General features: G+C 43.6%; 17 non-coding genes across 17 annotated transcripts; 7 read left to right on the forward strand and 10 right to left on the reverse strand.

The window, feature by feature from the left end:
* The first annotated feature begins 61 nt into the window (after positions 1–61).
* trnaq-cug (transfer RNA glutamine (anticodon CUG)) lies at positions 62–133 on the forward strand. Its single transcript has one exon. It is a non-coding gene; the product is annotated as a tRNA-Gln (tRNA).
* A 599-nt stretch (positions 134–732) lies between these two features.
* trnay-gua (transfer RNA tyrosine (anticodon GUA)) lies at positions 733–817 on the forward strand. Its single transcript is given in 2 exon segments — positions 733–769; positions 782–817. It is a non-coding gene; the product is annotated as a tRNA-Tyr (tRNA).
* Positions 818–1,031: 214 nt separating this feature from the next.
* Positions 1,032–1,104, reverse strand: trnaf-gaa (transfer RNA phenylalanine (anticodon GAA)). The gene has a single exon. It is a non-coding gene; the product is annotated as a tRNA-Phe (tRNA).
* Positions 1,105–1,333: 229 nt separating this feature from the next.
* Positions 1,334–1,406, reverse strand: trnaf-gaa (transfer RNA phenylalanine (anticodon GAA)). The gene has a single exon. It is a non-coding gene; the product is annotated as a tRNA-Phe (tRNA).
* Positions 1,407–1,635: 229 nt separating this feature from the next.
* Positions 1,636–1,708, reverse strand: trnaf-gaa (transfer RNA phenylalanine (anticodon GAA)). Its single transcript has one exon. It is a non-coding gene; the product is annotated as a tRNA-Phe (tRNA).
* Positions 1,709–1,904: 196 nt separating this feature from the next.
* On the forward strand, positions 1,905–1,976 carry trnaq-cug (transfer RNA glutamine (anticodon CUG)). Its single transcript has one exon. It is a non-coding gene; the product is annotated as a tRNA-Gln (tRNA).
* A 1,150-nt stretch (positions 1,977–3,126) lies between these two features.
* trnay-gua (transfer RNA tyrosine (anticodon GUA)) lies at positions 3,127–3,211 on the forward strand. The gene is given in 2 exon segments: positions 3,127–3,163; positions 3,176–3,211. It is a non-coding gene; the product is annotated as a tRNA-Tyr (tRNA).
* A 214-nt stretch (positions 3,212–3,425) lies between these two features.
* On the reverse strand, positions 3,426–3,498 carry trnaf-gaa (transfer RNA phenylalanine (anticodon GAA)). The gene has a single exon. It is a non-coding gene; the product is annotated as a tRNA-Phe (tRNA).
* A 229-nt stretch (positions 3,499–3,727) lies between these two features.
* trnaf-gaa (transfer RNA phenylalanine (anticodon GAA)) lies at positions 3,728–3,800 on the reverse strand. The gene has a single exon. It is a non-coding gene; the product is annotated as a tRNA-Phe (tRNA).
* Positions 3,801–4,029: 229 nt separating this feature from the next.
* Positions 4,030–4,102, reverse strand: trnaf-gaa (transfer RNA phenylalanine (anticodon GAA)). The gene has a single exon. It is a non-coding gene; the product is annotated as a tRNA-Phe (tRNA).
* A 196-nt stretch (positions 4,103–4,298) lies between these two features.
* Positions 4,299–4,370, forward strand: trnaq-cug (transfer RNA glutamine (anticodon CUG)). The gene has a single exon. It is a non-coding gene; the product is annotated as a tRNA-Gln (tRNA).
* A 599-nt stretch (positions 4,371–4,969) lies between these two features.
* Positions 4,970–5,054, forward strand: trnay-gua (transfer RNA tyrosine (anticodon GUA)). Its single transcript is given in 2 exon segments — positions 4,970–5,006; positions 5,019–5,054. It is a non-coding gene; the product is annotated as a tRNA-Tyr (tRNA).
* A 214-nt stretch (positions 5,055–5,268) lies between these two features.
* Positions 5,269–5,341, reverse strand: trnaf-gaa (transfer RNA phenylalanine (anticodon GAA)). The gene has a single exon. It is a non-coding gene; the product is annotated as a tRNA-Phe (tRNA).
* Positions 5,342–5,570: 229 nt separating this feature from the next.
* trnaf-gaa (transfer RNA phenylalanine (anticodon GAA)) lies at positions 5,571–5,643 on the reverse strand. The gene has a single exon. It is a non-coding gene; the product is annotated as a tRNA-Phe (tRNA).
* A 604-nt stretch (positions 5,644–6,247) lies between these two features.
* On the forward strand, positions 6,248–6,332 carry trnay-gua (transfer RNA tyrosine (anticodon GUA)). The gene is given in 2 exon segments: positions 6,248–6,284; positions 6,297–6,332. It is a non-coding gene; the product is annotated as a tRNA-Tyr (tRNA).
* Positions 6,333–6,546: 214 nt separating this feature from the next.
* On the reverse strand, positions 6,547–6,619 carry trnaf-gaa (transfer RNA phenylalanine (anticodon GAA)). The gene has a single exon. It is a non-coding gene; the product is annotated as a tRNA-Phe (tRNA).
* Positions 6,620–6,848: 229 nt separating this feature from the next.
* On the reverse strand, positions 6,849–6,921 carry trnaf-gaa (transfer RNA phenylalanine (anticodon GAA)). Its single transcript has one exon. It is a non-coding gene; the product is annotated as a tRNA-Phe (tRNA).
* Positions 6,922–19,342: the final 12,421 nt, after the last annotated feature.

Raw genomic sequence — 19,342 nt, forward strand, 5'->3', positions numbered from 1 at the left:
CGGTTTGCTTTAGTGTCCCTGATTATGAAACATGTTGATTACGTGTCAATTAGTTACCATTGGTTCCATGGTGTAATGGTTAGCACTCTGGACTCTGAATCCAGTGATCCGAGTTCAAGTCTCGGTGGAACCTGTTGATTTAGAAGAACTGTTAGTTTAGGTGTCTTTTACTTAGTAGGTCTATTGACTGTTGCAGCATTAAGTAGTCTTCCAAGCTTTTGTTCAAATATCTTGCTGTTTTCAAACCACAGCCCTAGCAGCAGAGTGGCGCAGCGGAAGCGTGCTGGGCCCATAACCCAGAGGTCGATGGATCGAAACCATCCTCTGCTAGCTTGCTTTTTGGTCTCCTTCTGTAGTAGTAAAAATTGTACGTCTATATAGATATGATTTAATCGTTATAGATTTAGGAGCCTTTGAGCCGGAAGACCTAGGTCAGAGCGAGGTTGATGGGCCTCATTGACTGAATGTCATTCTATTGGTAGGGCTTTCGAGTACTATAGCAAAAAGCCTTTCCAAGCATTTCATTGAAAAGATCTTTGTGGCTTTCACCCAAAAGCCTTGTAGCAGAGTGGCGCAGCGGAAGCGTGCTGGGCCCATAACCCAGAGGTCGATGGATCGAAACCATCCTCTGCTAGCATTCCTATTGCCTACATTCTGTAGGATAACAAGCTTTACAGTTCTAAACATATTGTTGAAAATGCTTATACACTATGTTGTTTCCTAGTCCATTGACCTTCGATAGCTCAGTTGGTAGAGCGGAGGACTGTAGAGCGTTAAAGCCATCCTTAGGTCGCTGGTTCAAATCCGGCTCGAAGGAGAATGTTTTTCTTAAGTTTGAAGAGACAAACCTTTGGAATATGAAAGAAAAAGATCTTGGCTTAATGGTTAAAGCTGTTCCCTAACCATCCTCTGGTTGGCCTTAGTGTCCTTGATTATAAAACATCTTGATTCCATGTCAACCAGAGGATAGTTGGCAGATTTCACCTCAGAAAATCCCAAACAAATGTTGGATTTTACTTGGTGCCAGTCCCTGTCGAAACCCGGGATCGAACCAGGGACCTTTAGATCTTCAGTCTAACACTCTCCCAACTGAGCTATTTCGGCATATATCAGTAGATATGACCAGAATGGTTGGCTGTTATAGGCATCGTACACAAAATAACCTGTGACCGAGCGTACTATTTCAGCACCTTTCCATCAGTCGCTGTTGTATTGGGCTTTTTGTCCATCCATGTTTTGGATAGCTGTAGAGATTCAGTAACCTGGGGATAGTTGCCAGATTTCACCTTAGGAAATCCCAAAAGAATGATTTGTTTTCCATGGTGCCAGTCCCTGCCGAAACCCGGGATCGAACCAGGGACCTTTAGATCTTCAGTCTAACGCTCTCCCAACTGAGCTATTTCGGCATATATCAGTAGATATGACCAGAATGGTTGGCTGTTATAGGCATTGTACACAAAATAACCTGTGACCGAGCGTACTATTTCAGCACCTTTCCATCAGTCGCTGTTGTATTGGGCTTTTTGTCCATCCATGTTTTGGATAGCTGTAGAGATTCAGTAACATGGGGATAGTTGCCAGATTTCACCTGAGGAAATCCCAAAAGAATGATTTGTTTTCCATGGTGCCAGTCCCTGCCGAAACCCGGGATCGAACCAGGGACCTTTAGATCTTCAGTCTAACGCTCTCCCAACTGAGCTATTTCGGCATATACCAGCAGATTGGTTGGCCGGTTGAAATCCGGCTCGAAGGAAAGGGTTTTTCTCAAGGTTGAAGAGATAAACCTTTGTGATATTTAAAAAAATGTTGAAACACTGGTTAAAGTCGTTCCCTAAGCATCCTCCGGTTTGCTTTAGTGTCCCTGATTATGAAACATGTTGATTACGTGTCAATTAGTTACCATTGGTTCCATGGTGTAATGGTTAGCACTCTGGACTCTGAATCCAGTGATCCGAGTTCAAGTCTCGGTGGAACCTGTTGATTTAGAAGAACTGTTAGTTTAGGTGTCTTTTACTTAGTAGGTCTATTGACTGTTGCAGCATTAAGTAGTCTTCCAAGCTTTTGTTCAAATATCTTGCTGTTTTCAAACCACAGCCCTAGCAGCAGAGTGGCGCAGCGGAAGCGTGCTGGGCCCATAACCCAGAGGTCGATGGATCGAAACCATCCTCTGCTAGCTTGCTTTTTGGTCTCCTTCTGTAGTAGTAAAAATTGTACGTCTATATAGATATGATTTAATCGTTATAGATTTAGGAGCCTTTGAGCCGGAAGACCTAGGTCAGAGCAAGGTTGATGGGCCTCATTGACTGAATGTCATTCAATTGGTAGGGCTTTCGAGTACTATAGCAAAAAGCCTTTCCAAGCATTTCATTGAAAAGATCTTTGTGGCTTTCACCCAAAAGCCTTGTAGCAGAGTGGCGCAGCGGAAGCGTGCTGGGCCCATAACCCAGAGGTCGATGGATCGAAACCATCCTCTGCTAGCTAGATTTTTGGTCTCCTTCTGTAGTAGTAAAAACTGTACGTCTTTATAGATTTGATTTAAACGTTATACTGCCATCAGACTCCACAACAAGAACATAGCCAGATAATTATCTAACTGCACCTTTCTTGTTATTTTTGTAAATATGATTGTGTATATAATATAGTGCAGATTTCTTTTCTATTCTATTTAGATTTTTTCTTTTCTTTTTAATATTTTATTTCTGGGTGTTTAATTTTTTTCTGGTATATTGCTCTTGCTGTTGTTAAAACAAATTTCCCCTCGCGGGACAATAAAGGGATTCTGATTCTGACTCTAGATTTAGGAGCCTTTGAGCCGGAAGACCTAGGTCAGAGCAAGGTTGATGGGCCTCATTGACTGAATGTCATTTAATTGGTAGGGCTTTCGAGTGCTATAGCAAAAAGCCTTTCCAAGCATTTCATTGAAAAGATCTTTGTGGCTTTCACCCAAAAGCCTTGTAGCAGAGTGGCGCAGCGGAAGCGTGCTGGGCCCATAACCCAGCGGTCGATGGATCGAAACCATCCTCTGCTAGCATTCCTATTGCCTACATTCTGTAGGATAACAAGCTTTACAGTTCTATACATGTTGTTGAAAATGCTTATACACTATGTTGTTTCCTAGTCCATTGACCTTCGATAGCTCAGTTGGTAGAGCGGAGGACTGTAGAGCGTTAAAGCCATCCTTAGGTCGCTGGTTCAAATCCGGCTCGAAGGAGAATGTTTTTCTTAAGTTTGAAGAGACAAACCTTTGGGATATGAAAGAAAAAAATCTTGGCTCAATGGTTAAAGCTGTTCCCTAACCATCCTCTGGTTGGCCTTAGTGTCCTTGATTATGTAACATCTTGATTCCATGTCAACCAGAGGATAGTTGGCAGATTTCACCTCAGAAAATCCCAAAGAAATGTTGGATTTTACTTGGTGCCAGTCCCTGCCGAAACCCGGGATTGAACCAGGGACCTTTAGATCTTCAGTCTAACGCTCTCCCAACTGAGCTATTTCGGCATATATCAGTAGATATGACCAGAATGGTTGGCTGTTATAGGCATCGTACACAAAATAACCTGTGACTGAGCGTACTATTTCAGCACCTTTCCATCAGTCGCTGTTGTATTGGGCTTTTTGTCCATCCATGTTTTGGATAGCTGTAGAGATTCAGTAACCTGGGGATAGTTGCCAGATTTCACCTTAGGAAATCCCAAAAGAATGATTTGTTTTCCATGGTGCCAGTCCCTGCCGAAACCCGGGATCGAACCAGGGACCTTTAGATCTTCAGTCTAACGCTCTCCCAACTGAGCTATTTCGGCATATATCAGTAGATATGACCAGAATGGTTGGCTGTTATAGGCATCGTACACAAAATAACCTGTGACCGAGCGTACTATTTCAGCACCTTTCCATCAGTCGCTGTTGTATTGGGCTTTTTGTCCATCCATGTTTTGGATAGCTGTAGAGATTCAGTAACCTGGGGATAGTTGCCAGATTTCACCTTAGGAAATCCCAAAAGAATGATTTGTTTTCCATGGTGCCAGTCCCTGCCGAAACCCGGGATCGAACCAGGGACCTTTAGATCTTCAGTCTAACGCTCTCCCAACTGAGCTATTTCGGCATATAGCAGCAGATTGGTTGGCCGGTTGAAATCCGGCTCGAAGGAAAGGGTTTTTCTCAAGGTTGAAGAGATAAACCTTTGTGATATTTAAAAAAATGTTGAAACACTGGTTAAAGTCGTTCCCTAAGCATCCTCCGGTTTGCTTTAGTGTCCCTGATTATGAAACATGTTGATTACGTGTCAACTAGTTACCATTGGTTCCATGGTGTAATGGTTAGCACTCTGGACTCTGAATCCAGTGATCCGAGTTCAAGTCTCGGTGGAACCTGTTGATTTAGAAGAACTGTTAGTTTAGGTGTCTTTTACTTAGTAGGTCTATTGACTGTTGCAGCATTAAGTAGTCTTCCAAGCTTTTGTTCAAATATCTTGCTGTTTTCAAACCACAGCCCTAGCAGCAGAGTGGCGCAGCGGAAGCGTGCTGGGCCCATAACCCAGAGGTCGATGGATCGAAACCATCCTCTGCTAGCTTGCTTTTTGGTCTCCTTCTGTAGTAGTAAAAATTGTACGTCTATATAGATATGATTTAATCGTTATAGATTTAGGAGCCTTTGAGCCGGAAGACTACGGTCAGAGCAAGGTTGATGGGCCTCATTGACTGAATGTCATTCAATTGGTAGGGCTTTCGAGTACTATAGCAAAAAGCCTTTCCAAGCATTTCATTGAAAAGATCTTTGTGGCTTTCACCCAAAAGCCTTGTAGCAGAGTGGCGCAGCGGAAGCGTGCTGGGCCCATAACCCAGAGGTCGATGGATCGAAACCATCCTCTGCTAGCATTCCTATTGCCTACATTCTGTAGGATAACAAGCTTTACAGTTCTATACATATTGTTTAAAATGCTTATACACTATGTTGTTTCCTAGTCCATTGACCTTCGATAGCTCAGTTGGTAGAGTGGAGGACTGTAGAGCGTTAAAGCCATCCTTAGGTCGCTGGTTCAAATCCGGCTCGAAGGAGAATGTTTTTCTTAAGTTTGAAGAGACAAACCTTTGGCATATGAAAGAAAAAAATCTTGGCTCAATGGTTAAAGCTGTTCCCTAACCATCCTCTGGTTGGCCTTAGTGTCCTTGATTATAAAACATCTTGATTCCATGTCAACCAGAGGATAGTTGGCAGATTTCACCTCAGAAAATCCCAAACAAATGTTGGATTTTACTTGGTGCCAGTCCCTGTCGAAACCAGGGATCGAACCAGGGACCTTTAGATCTTCAGTCTAACGCTCTCCCAACTGAGCTATTTCGGCATATATCAGTAGATATGACCAGAATGGTTGGCTGTTATAGGCATTGTACACAAAATAACCTGTGACCGAGCGTACTATTTCAGCACCTTTCCATCAGTCGCCGTTGTATTGGGCTTTTTGTCCATCCATGTTTTGGATAGCTGTAGAGACTCAGTAACCTGGGGATAGTTGCCAGATTTCACCTGAGGAAATCCCAAAAGAATGATTTGTTTGCCATGGTGCCAGTCGCTGCCAAAACCCAGGATCGAACCAGGGACCTTTAGATCTTCAGTCTATCGCTCTCCCAACTGAGCTATTTCGGCATATACCAGCAGATTGGTTGGCCGGTTGAAATCCGGCTCGAAGGAAAGGGTTTTTCTCAAGGTTGAAGAGATAAACCTTTGTGATATTTAAAAAAATGTTGAAACACTGGTTAAAGTCGTTCTCTAAGCATCCTCCGGTTTGCTTTAGTGTCCCTGATTATGAAACATGTTGATTACGTGTCAACTAGTTGCCATTGGTTCCATGGTGTAATGGTTAGCACTCTGGACTCTGAATCCAGTGATCCGAGTTCAAGTAAGTAAGTAATTTTTATTTGTATAGCGCTTTTCCAGACCAGGTCTCGGTGGAACCTCTTGATTTAGAAGAACTGGTACTTAAGGTATTTTTTACTGTGTAGGTCTATTGACTCTTGCGTGATTAAGTAGTCTTCCAACCTTTTGTTAAAACATCCTTCTGTTTTATAACCACACTTAGTAGCAGAGTGGCGCAGCGGAAGCGTGCTGGGCCCATAACCCAGAGGTCGATGGATCGAAACCATCCTCTGCTAGCATTCCTATTGCCTACATTCTGTAGGATAACAAGCTTTACAGTTCTATACATATTGTTGAAAATGCTTATACACTATGTTGTTTCCTAGTCCATTGACCTTCGATAGCTCAGTTGGTAGAGTGGAGGACTGTAGAGCGTTAAAGCCATCCTTAGGTCGCTGGTTCAAATCCGGCTCGAAGGAGAATGTTTTTCTTAAGTTTGAAGAGACAAACCTTTGGCATATGAAAGAAAGAAATCTTGGCTCAATGGTTAAAGCTGTTCCCTAACCATCCTCTGGTTGGCCTTAGTGTCCTTGATTATAAAACATCTTGATTCCATGTCAACCAGAGGATAGTTGGCAGATTTCACCTCAGAAAATCCCAAACAAATGTTGGATTTTACTTGGTGCCAGTCCCTGTCGAAACCAGGGATCGAACCAGGGACCTTTAGATCTTCAGTCTAACGCTCTCCCAACTGAGCTATTTCGGCATATATCAGTAGATATGACCAGAATGGTTGGCTGTTATAGGCATTGTACACAAAATAACCTGTGACCGAGCGTACTATTTCAGCACCTTTCCATCAGTCGCCGTTGTATTGGGCTTTTTGTCCATCCATGTTTTGGATAGCTGTAGAGACTCAGTAACCTGGGGATAGTTGCCAGATTTCACCTGAGGAAATCCCAAAAGAATGATTTGTTTGCCATGGTGCCAGTCGCTGCCAAAACCCAGGATCGAACCAGGGACCTTTAGATCTTCAGTCTATCGCTCTCCCAACTGAGCTATTTCGGCATATACCAGCAGATTGGTTGGCCGGTTGAAATCCGGCTCGAAGGAAAGGGTTTTTCTCAAGGTTGAAGAGATAAACCTTTGTGATATTTAAAAAAATGTTGAAACACTGGTTAAAGTCGTTCTCTAAGCATCCTCCGGTTTGCTTTAGTGTCCCTGATTATGAAACATGTTGATTACGTGTCAACTAGTTGCCATTGGTTCCATGGTGTAATGGTTAGCACTCTGGACTCTGAATCCAGTGATCCGAGTTCAAGTAAGTAAGTAATTTTTATTTGTATAGCGCTTTTCCAGACCAGGTCTCGGTGGAACCTCTTGATTTAGAAGAACTGGTACTTAAGGTATTTTTTACTGTGTAGGTCTATTGACTCTTGCGTGATTAAGTAGTCTTCCAACCTTTTGTTAAAACATCCTTCTGTTTTATAACCACACTTAGTAGCAGAGTGGCGCAGCGGAAGCGTGCTGGGCCCATAACCCAGAGGTCGATGGATCGAAACCATCCTCTGCTAGCATTTCTATTGCCTCACGTTCTGTAGGATAACAAGCTTTACATCTATATACATATTGTTGAAAATGGTTATACACTATGTTATTTTCTAGTCCATTGACCTTCGATAGCTCTACTGACTTGTCGAATGGGGAAAATCTGTTTGAAACGCTAAGGGGTTGGTGATGCTCTGTTGGCTTTGGCCGGGAACTATTCCTCCCACGAACAGCTATGTGGCTGCGCACTGTCTACCTGACACTGGCTAGCTAGCGGTTTAGCTTCGACAGCGCACAACCGGCTCTCTAGTTCAACGAGCTTCACCTCAAATCTAGCTAACAGGCTACACTTCACACAACTACTGCTATCTCTAAAGTAGGTTGAAGCTTAACTAAACATCTGACACACCGAGTAGGAAAGAACAGAGGAGGAGACATAGTGAGAGGAAAGTTTGACGAATGCGCTCACCGGGAAGTTTTTCAAACTTGTCCTCGGCCAGATTCGACTCCAGAGGATGTTGATCCAAAAAATAAATGTAGATGTTCACAGATGCTCCAGTAATAAGGCGAGCAAAAAGACAAACGATTGTTCTGCTTTGAGGGAGAGAGACGCTGCACGGTGCTCCACTACGATACGACACGTTTGATGGTTTGGATGCCCTATCACCTGTGGAAGGTTAGGGTTTCCTGTCCATTCTGTGGGAAGAACCTCACTGGCTATGGTGTCCACAAAAAGGTCCGGAAAGTCCTTGACATTGACAGATTCTACCTAATGGTGACAGAGACTCTCAGGTGCACTGCCTGCAGCTTGAGTTTCCTGTCATCAAGTCAGACTGTCCGGGACCAGCTCGACCTGCCTTATCAAAAAATGTTCCGCCTAATCCTGACTCTAAAGTGAGTACAATAGGGAAAAATTCTGTGTAATGATGATCCATTGAGCTTGACACAGACAGCACTGTTGTGAATTTTAGGTTTGCCTGTGACATCCGTGTCATCAGGCTTCTCAGAGACAGGACCCTGGGAAACAGCCGTGCCAGATTGGAAAAGCAACTCAGGGAGAACCACGGGGAGGAATGGCTCAATAGATTGGGACATTATCTTGGAGAGTGTGCTGATTTTGTCGATCAACCAAGCCTCGTTTGCCAAGAACCCCCTTAGCCGATCAACATCCCATCCAGTCGCTGGCTGCTCTCCGTCTATGGCAGGGACATCCTCAGCCGTCTAGACCACATAAAGGCCAGCATTACATCGACGTTTGGGAAAATCCTAAAGATGGACTCTACCAAACGGGTAGCAAATTATTCACCTGTTTTGAAATGGTTTTATATTAGTCAGAATATGAGAGAAAATGTTTGAGAGACAAGCAGATACATTTCAGACAGGGACAAAGGTGTTAAAGAAGTACAAATTATGTTAATTAGGTGGCAGATAGAAAAGCCCATGGCCTATGCTAACATTATATAATCACTCATCATTTCCAGATCACTAAAAAGCTGGCCGGACATGGACGGGGGACGGCTCTCTGGGTAAACTCAGTTGGGAATGAGGCTGGCCATATCCTTACCAGTGTCCTCACCGTGCAGGAGGGGCCTGGACTGGACCGTATGGTGGCTGGACTCATGCAGCTGTAAAATGGATGGGACTTCCAGCAAGCTACAGGAGCGGTTCGGAGAGTGGCCAGACCTGCAGGTGCGCCTAGACATTTGGCACTTTATGCGGCGAATGTCAGTCGGGTGCACCACGGATGCGCACACTCTCTACACTGCCTTCATGCGCTCCTTGTCTGCGTGCATCTTTGAGTGGGATGTGAAAGATGTACAGCTCTTGCGCCAGGCAAAGCGACAGGAGCTCATGCTGGAGGGAGTTCCTGGGCTCACAGATCTTCTTGTGGACAATAAGATCTGTAAATGGTAGCTCGCATTGTACTGCCAGAGGAAAACACGTGGTAAGGAGGCCACCATCTGGCACATGGAGCAGCTGCTACATGAACTGAGAGGCACAAATGGCAGAAACCTCATGTGTGTACCGCTATTGAATGACGAACTGATAGACAACATCTGGAGGGTCCAGAGACGCCATGTGCGGTGCATCCAGGATGTGCCAGGTGTGCCTCTCTACACCAAGATACGCACCAAGAAAATTGGTGATGTGGTCCTCACCAAGTATCGGTGTGCCAGAGGGTCCACATCTCTCGAGTCATTCCATTGCCATCTGAACAGGTTCATTCCAGGTCAGTGTATTTCTCTATGCTTTTTTGAACATAAGAGCAAATTATTAATATTCAAATAAAACATCTCATCTGTTCTTTATTTCCTTTAGGAACCAGTGCTAATGCACTAAATTTTCAGATGCATCTCCTGGAGGGCCTGAACAGATGGAACCAGGATCGGGGGACGACTGCAGTTACAGGCAAGAAGTCGTCCTTGTTGACGTACACGGGAGATGTGGCCACCTGTGTCAACATCTACAGCCAGAAGGTGTTTGCCAGGCAACTTGTGCCATTTATGCCACCTACCATATACACTAGTATGTCTTAGCAGTTTGTAGAGTCATTTGCTGTTATATTATAACTTTAGGCAACATCCTGATTTATACCTGTGTTGTGTATGCTTGTATTTGCTATAGGTGAGCTGCTTGGGGCTGACTACCTGTTGAGTCAGACGGCGCAGCCTCTGAGGGTGGACCCTGAGTCAGAAGAGACGGAGGAATTATTAGAGGACGTTAATTCCTGTGATGAAGATGAAGATGAGGGCTACGAGGAGAACACAAACATAACATTCCTTGATAGCCCAAGCTTCCATGCTTCAACCCTCACCTCCGTCATTCCTGCCCCAGACCCTGCCAGGCAGTGGACGGTGCTGGAATACCAGGCATGGACAGGGTGGACAGTCTTGCCAAGTATCTGGTTGAGCTTAGGTCACTGTCATCCCTAACCCTGAAGAATGAGCAGGTGAGATATATTCTCTCATACTCTTAACCATAACCAAGTTGTTGTTGTTTTTTGTTTCCTAACATATCCAATGCTCTCTTGACTTAGGTTAGCAACATTGTTGCATTGTGGAGTGGCCTGCTCGAGTATGACCGGCAGAGGGTTGTGTTTGCAGCCAGGCACCAGGAAAAGCTGCAGCCTGGGCGATTTAAGGCGTCCAAAAGAAAGGAGTTCACTCCAGGAGTGGACAGCGTAAAGAGGCATGCACTATCTTCTTCTGGTCCGCTTGCTCAGACTCCTGATTGTAGTCGGCTGGTTGAAACCATCTTAGTGCGGCTGTGTACCATCCACTGCAGTCCCAAGAAGAAGGGGAATAGTACATGGTCCAGATGGGATCTAATCATGCTAGACTACAGGAAAATCAGGAGGCTTATTCTGAACAATGCAAAGGTTATGGAGCAGACCTCCATGCAGCTGGTTGACATTAGCCACACGGCTTTGGTCAAGTAGCACAATGCCAAAATGAAGAAGCAGGAGACGGCAGTTGCACTACAGGGTCTGCGTCTGCCCAGCATCCTTTCTGTGGCAGCTGACCCTTGTGCCTGCTACTGTGCACCCTAAAGCAGCACCGCCACCGCCGCAAACAGGTCATGCACATACATACAGCTTGCATGTAAGCACTGTTGGCCAGTCACGATTAAAGAGGAAGGACCTTGCTTCCTCTTTAAGCACTCCCCCATTACCTATGCCAGCCCGACCTGTACAGCGAAAGCTGTTGCCTGCCTTTTCCCAACCAAGGATGCCCCTAGTGACACTATCCGCCATTAGTAGGCCACCTCTAGGAGTCTTCCTCTGTGCCCTTCTTGCACCTGTACGTGCAACTGCACCAACTCCGGTTAGAAGGGTGAACCGCAAGGTGGAGCACAATATCTGTAAAAAATGTGGGCAGTTTAGGACAAAGGAGACGGGGCACAGTCAGTATAAGGGGACAATTTACTGCCCTTCGACTGAGACTTTTCATAAAGAGAAGTGGCTTGAGGATATATAAAAAAGGATATAATATGTACTGTATATAAAATGTAAATTTTGTATATAAAATGTTTTTTGTTTTTTTTTAATGGTTTTGGGTTGATGTGTTCTAAATTTGTCTGAAGTGTGTTTTACTAAATTAAATATATATATATTGAAAAATCTGTTTGTGTTTTGCTGTTTCATCACATCACAAGAAAGTAAAGCAGAATATGTAACAACTTCCCTTAACGTGACCAACATAGTTGTTAAAAACTGTCATTAGCATAAAAAGGATCACTAAAAATGGGATAAATTCAGGAAACTGAATATTTCCCTTTCCCCTCCTTTTTTTCTCTTTTTTTCCTCTTTTTTCTTCCTCCCCCCTTCTTCCCCCTTCCCTTCCATCTTCTCCCCCTCTAACAGACTAATGTTCCCTAATGTTGACATGGCCAACAGAATTGGAGGCGGTGTAGCTGTTTAAGTGTGAAGCCACATCCAAGTACGTGGAAAACAGTATGTTCACAATGTAAGGGAGTTTGTCGCTTTAAATGTTGAAGCGCCACACAGTGCACTGATAGCAGCTGTGTACAGACAGCCAGACAACAACATGGCTCCTTACTTGTCCAACCTGAGAGGCCTTTTGGGCTCCCTCGATATCATGGACTGCCATCCCATCATTGTCTGTAGTTACTTTAATGAAAATCTCTTGTCCACAGCCAGGAAGCCTATACTGGAGATGTTTCGGTCAAAAGGGTATGCACAACTCACAACTGCTACCACCACAGACAAGAACACACTGCTTGACCTAATCTTTATTTCGCAGCCTGACTTGTGTATCCACTCGTGTCCATAAAGCCCATCATAGTTATCATAATCCAGTTTACAGAGTTGTCTTTGAGCAGTTAATGAGGAGGTAGCTTCATGTGGTCTTACTGGGTCCTATAGAATAATAACCTGATTATTGTCTTCATTTAAAACTATTAACAGAAAAGAATAAGCATGCTTTTGGATATTCAATTTTAACTTTTCAACATTATACATACGTAATAATACATAGAAAAGAAATAGATACATAGAAAAAGTAACTTGAATGAGCGATCCCCTGTACAGCCTGGCAATAAAACCACGCCAGGCTGCTGCCACCTCGCTGAGGGTGGTGCTCGGTGGGTGGGTGGATCAGGGGATCCCTCAGACAAAACAAAGAAAGGTCATATTTTTCCAACACAACTTCACTGCCATCATGCTGATTTGGATGTCCTATTTCTGTTTTATTATCCAACACCTCAGAAGTTTGTTTAAACGATCAAATCTTAAAGCTCATTAGGGAAAAGTATTGAAATTGTGTAACTTGCAAATACTTATTTAAAGTTACCATTGTCTTCATTTACCTGAGATCATATTTTGTCTACCATTTTTAAAAATCCCCTGTAGCAGTATGCAACCTGAACGTATACTTCATGGAAATATAACGTTTTTTAATTGACCACATGTGTTTACAGTCAATTAAAAAAATGTCTGTTATAGTGGTCAGCCCAGTCGTTGCTGAATGGACAAGCCACAAGCATTTAGTGAAGGTTATACAGTGGTGGGAATTTGCATGGCAACGCTCTCTCCAACAAAAAGCCCTCTGTGTTCAGAAGGGAACGATATAATAACATTATGATAACAAAACTCTCCATTTGGGGTTTTTGTTGTCGTGTAAATTTCCACTTAATTTCCCACTGGAATGAACTGGTTTTATGGACCCCTGGAATAAGTCAAATAGTCCTCAACTTGCAAGACGCCAAGAGATTTTCACCATCTCTATCTGCTTTGGAACTCTTTTACTAACGTTGGACATGACGAGAAAGCTAATAGCAGGCCCCCTCAAAAGTAGAAGTTGAAACAACAGCTTTCAGCCTTTCCTCCTCCAAACTAATGGAACACTGCTGACAACATCATTCTACCACAACATTTCTGCATTACGCTAAAACCTAAAGGCTACCAATCACCACAACAAAATATTCACAGCAGAATTCAAGGTACTTAACATGGAATAATGAATTATTTTTCCATAACCACTGTCTCTAAGGTTTCAATTGACATTGACCTTCTGCAGCTCTTCATCCACGGTGATGGCTGCACTGCTCTGGTGACTCCTCCTGCACTGTACAAAGATGGAGCAGCAAGTTAGATAGACAGCTCTATGGAAGTGACATTGAGCACTCGCTAATGAAGGTAACTCTTTATTCATATTATCTTAACTCATCACTAAATATAAAAAGACAGCCTGTATTATTCTTGTATGGTCTCTTTTGGTCTAGTGTATCTATTTTACTGTTTATTGTATTCTGTTTGTGTGTTTTGTTTTCAGAGTGCCTCTTACACAACCCACAAGATCTATGCAGGCAGGAAGGATCCTTCGGCTACTGGAGGTCTTAGTATTATTATGGTGACCAACACTGATCATTTTATACTGTGCTCCTTGGAGCAACTTCAATCTTAAAGCTGGGACTAACAAAAAAGACAGTATGCTCTTGGTGCCTCCCCTTTTTGCTTACTCTGCCATCTCCTCAATGGTCCTTGCCTCTTTGCGCCACCAGGGGCCTCCTGGGTGTGGTCAGCATTGATCTGCTTCAGACACTCGTTGAGCTGAGGAAACAGATTTTGGCAACATTAAATTAATTAATTTTTTGTCATGGATCAACAACAAGTGGGACACAACTGTGAAGTGGAACGAAATTTATTGGATAATTTAAACTTTTTTAACAAATAAAAAACTGAAAAGTGGGGCGTGCAATATTATTCGGCCCCCTTGCGCTAATACTTTGTAGCGCCACCTTTTGCTGCAATTACAGCTGCAAGTCGCTTGGGGTATGTCTCTATCAGTTTTGCACATCGAGAGACTGGAATTCTTGCCCATTCTTCCTTGCAAAACAGCTCGAGCTCAGTGAGGTTGGATGGAGAGCGTTTGTGAACAGCAGTCTTCAGCTCTTTCCACAGATTCTCGATTGGATTCAGGTCTGGAATTTGACTTGGCCATTCTAACACCTGGATACGTCTATTTGTGAACCATTCCATTGTAGATTTGGTTTTATGTTTTGGATCATTGTCCTGTTGGAAGATAAATCTCCATCCCAGTCTCAGGTCTTTTGCAGACTCCAACAGGTTTTCTTCCAGAATGGTCCTGTATTTGGCTCCATCCATCTTCCCATCAATTTTAGCCATCTTCCCTGTCCCTGCTGAAGAAAAGCAGGCCCAAACCATGATGCTGCCACCACCATGTTTGACAGTGGGGATGGTGTGTTCAGGGTGATGAGCTGTGTTGCTTTTACGCCAAACATATCGTTTTGCATTGTGGCCAAAAAGTTCGATTTTGGTTTCATCTGAACAGAGCACCTTCTTCCACATGTTTGGTGTGTCTCCCAGGTGGCTTGTGGCAAACTTTAAACAAGACTTTTTATGGATATCTTTGAGAAATGGCTTTCTTCTTGCCACTCTTCCATAAAGGCCAGATTTGTGCAGTGCACGACTGATTGTTGTCCTATGGACAGACTCTCCCACCTCAGCTGTAGTTATCTGCAGTTCATCCAGAGTGATCATGGGCCTCTTGGCTGCATCTCTGATCAGTCTTCTCCTTGTTTGAGATGAAAGTTTGGAGGGACGGCCGGGTCTTGGTAGATTTGCAGTGGTCTGATACTCCTTCCATTTCAATATAATTGCTTGCACAGTGCTCATTGAGATGTTTAAAGCTTGGGAAATCTTTTTGTATCCAAATCCGGCTTTAAACTTCTCCACAACAGTATCTCGGACCTGCCTGGTGTGTTCCTTTGTCTTCATGGTTCTCTCTGCGCTTTAAACAGAACCCTGAGACTATCAAAGAGCAGGTGCATTTATACGGAGACTTGATTACACACAGGTGCATTCTATTTATCATCATCAGTCATTTAGGACAACATTGGATCATTCAAAGATCCTCACTGAACTTCTGGAGTGAGTTTGCTGCACTGAAAGTAAAGGGGCCGAATAATATTGCACGCCCCACTTTTCAGTTTTTTATTTGTTAAAAAAGTTTAAATTATCCAATAAATTTCGTTCCACTTCACGATTGTGTCCCACTTGTTGTTGATTCATGACAAAAAATTAAAATTTTATATCTTTATGTTTGAAGCCTGAAATGTGGCGAAGTGTTGAAAGGTTCAAGGGGGCCGAATACTTTCGCAAGGCAATGTACAATTGTAAATGAACAAGCGCTGTTACCTTATGTGTGTTTAGGGTGTTCTCAACCATGAAAGTTCAACTGTAACCGCTCCGACTCACTGTCTGGAATGCATGACCTCATTCACTCGGGATTTCTTGAATGAGTCCTCGACTTTAAAACAAGCACTCTTTTTTTTTAGACGTGTTTACTCATCAAATCAAGCAACTATTAATCCACCGAATTATACAATTCTGTAAAATGAAATTGTTTACATACATGTGACGTCATGGGGATACAGAATCCGGCAGTGGACCCAATTCAGCATTAACACCAGAGGCCTATTGCACAAAAGTAGGATTGACACATCCAGGATAAGTAAGTAAGCTGGGTTGGATGAATCCAAAACAAGAGCGCCCAGGCTTACTTGGTTGCACAAAGGCCAAGCCAAGATGAGCAGACACGGATTCATCAAGCCAGTGAAACCAATCCTGGATAAATACAACACACGGCTTCCTCAACTAGACCCCGCGATCTATCACGGATTCACTGATGCACTATGGCAACAAGGAACAAGGAAGAACTCAAAGAAAAAAAAAAAAAAACAGGAAAAATTGCTTAGTGTAATTCTGAGTCAAACCATGTTCATAGTTGTCTCATGCTTCTAAACACACTTTAAAGCTATAGGGGGAAAAAAAAGAGTTTTCGTTTTCATGGCTTTATGGTCTACTCTAGTGGTATGGCTTTTGGTGCTTACATTCCTGGTTTCAAATCCCAGACAACTTTTGAAATTTTAGTCTCTATCACTACATAGAGATGTAGCTACTTAAGACTTCCAGTGCCTGAACCATTGAGTGTTAGCCCTGACATGTGATATACAGGTATTGGGGCATGTGCTGTCCTCCACCATGTGACCTGCATGAGGAAGAAGAGCGCCCCCTCCAGTGCCATCACTGATAAACTGGGACAATGCTGCCAGTATGTTTTGAATTATTTTCGTTAATATGCATGAGAATTAAAACGGTCAAATCACAGAGTCCGTTCCGGTCGCTCCAACACGCTGTCACTTCCGGTTCTTAATACTTCGCTTCGTGGAGAAAGATGGTCAATACAGAGTGGGTTAGGGGTCGCTTATTTGCCGCTTCAAGTCAAACAAAATACAAGCTTTGCAATCGATGGGACACACTTTCTTCCGGCGACTGTACAGGTCAATAGCCCCGGGAGAAAAAGGTCCCGATCTGTAGAAACATCGCTATATTTAAGGCAAATTTCCCGCCCAGGGGGTCGTCCCTACAAAACAAATGGTTCTTTGTGTCCTGATCCCCAGTAGAGAAGACATCCTGATTTATTTTCTTGTAATCTTATCATTCAAATGTTCTCAGGCGGGGGTTTATGTCTTTTAGACCCCCTTTCCCGGATGTGTCTTGCTTCGTTCTTTGATCTACGATTTAAGGTGTGATTGGCAGATAAACAGATGTTTTAAATTACCGGTGTCGTATCTCTAATTCTGTTTCAAGCTTGTCTTGAAACAGTGTGATCAGTCTGGAGTGAAATGTTGATTGTAATGGTGTATTCAAACATTTAAACTGTTAGATGAAGCGAGTAATTTATACTTTATATTTTGATTATCTTTTAGCATTAATTTAAGTATGGCGTATACGCATAGTGTTTAATAATTTGAATCTAACATCATTTAAGTTAAATATGCACTGGTAATTACATTTGTTTTTGATTGAATTGATTGAGTTGTTAGTACTCATTGTATACAGGCCTACATGAAGGCTCCTTCATCCTTTAATTTCTTATGCCACTGTGGGACTTCAGTTTTGAAAGGCAAAGAAAATTTGTATAGCCCATTTTAACAAACAGTTTGTCACAAATCTGTGTTTTTTTGCTTTGGTTTATCCTTATTCAATAAAGGAACATCACGTTACTCTTCGCGTATCTATAAAGTTTGTGTATAGTCTGTGGAAAAGTGTAAATGACAAAATAATCGTGAGATAATCGTTTATCTAAAATTATGTAAACACATTTGATTAATTACAGAGGATCTAGTTGAATGTTTTAGAGTGTGAAGTGTGCAGTGTAATACATATTGATTGATTTGTGGTGACTTCTGACTGAGATAAAGGATAAGATCATATAGATCCTGTAACAAAGCCTGGTCTGGAGCAGGCTAGCTCCACAGAATAAATCTCCATGGTAACTAATGTCATAACATATCCCACGTTCCTCTATCCCGCTTTGTGCAACAGGATCATAGACAAATTGAGCCAGGATAACCAAGATTATTAGATAGCCCAACTTAATCCCTTATCCTACTTTTGTGCAACAGGCCTCATGATTCATCCGTGAAGAGAACACCTCAAACAAACAACCTCTCTTCTGGACATTCTTGCTACATGCTCCCACAAAACTCGGCATTGAGCTGTGATACAACTGAACATTTCAGAGTGTTCTTTCATTGTGGCCAGTCTAAGGCACACCTGTGCAAATATCATGCTGTCTAATCATCATCTTGATATGTCACACCTGTGAGGTGTTCCTGGGATGAATTATCTCAGCAAGGGAGAAGTGATCACTTTCACAGATTTGTGAACAATATTTGAGAAAATGGTATTTTGTCTATGTAGAAAATGTTTTAGATCTTTGAGTTCATCTCTTAAAAATGGAAGCAAAAACAACAGTGTTGACGCAGTGGCACGCATGGGACGCATAGGCAATTCTATGTCCCACATGATGCTTGATTTATCAGCATCCCTACAAGAGGCTTCACTGGATGCTCCCTTCCATATTTTCAGTGACGCTTCCCTGCAGGCATTCGCGCTGATGTCGAGAGCTGGGGCAGTTGATGTCCACTCTCATCCAGGCTCGCCGCCAGGTTTGGCTGGGACCGAGGCATGCAGGAGAACCCTCCGCAGTATTCAAGTGGAATTGGGGGAGATGTTTGGACCTGCAGCGCTAGAGGCCCTTGAGCGCACATACAGACTCAACAGCAGCTCTCCGGGCTTCGCAGGAGTGTGCCTCCTCCTTACAGACCTAGGGGTTCTTCAGCTGACCCCCAGCGTCGCTCTCATCTACAGGCTTATCCCAGAGGCTACCTCAGGTCTCAGCGCCCACGTCCACAGCCTGCTCAGCAGGTGGCACAGACCTTTCGAGCCCCTGAGCAGCCGGACTTCGGCTGTTTTTCCCAGCAGCAGCTCAGCTATTGGTCTGCTTCTACCCGGGACCCTTGGGTACTCTCCACCTTGACCAACGGGTACAAACTTCAGTTCCGACGCCGGCCCCCATCATACTCGACCGTATCAGGAGTTGTTCGTCCTCCTGGACAAGGGTGCAATCAAGCATATAGATCCTCTGTTACAACCAGGAGGGGTCTACTCGACATACTTTCTAGTAACAAAGAAAGATGGTGTACTCCGCCCTATCCTCGACTTGAGGGGACTCAACAGGTTCCTGAAGGTCCTGAAATTCCACATGGTCAGCCCTGCAGGTTCTGCGCACGGTTTCCAGAGGGGAGTTGTTTACATCAATAGATCTGAAGGTTGCTTGCTATCATGTGCCCATAGCACCGCACCACAGAAAGTTTCTGCCATTCGGCCTCTCCCTTTCCCCACGGGTATTTACCAGGTGTGTGATGGCAGCCCTGTCGCCCCTGCAGACACAGGGCATGAAGATCCTGCCATATCTAGACAATTGGCTCATCTGTGCGCCGTCCCGGTCTCGGTGACCCAGGACACCACAAGCCTACTTTTCCATGTGGCTCAACTAGGTCTAGATACTGTCTCAATGATGGCCTGGCCATCGCCACTGTGGGTGGACAA

Source organism: Callionymus lyra, chromosome 8 (assembly GCF_982586985.1).
Source record: "Callionymus lyra chromosome 8, fCalLyr1.hap1.1, whole genome shotgun sequence".
Taxonomy (NCBI): domain Eukaryota; kingdom Metazoa; phylum Chordata; class Actinopteri; order Syngnathiformes; family Callionymidae; genus Callionymus; species Callionymus lyra.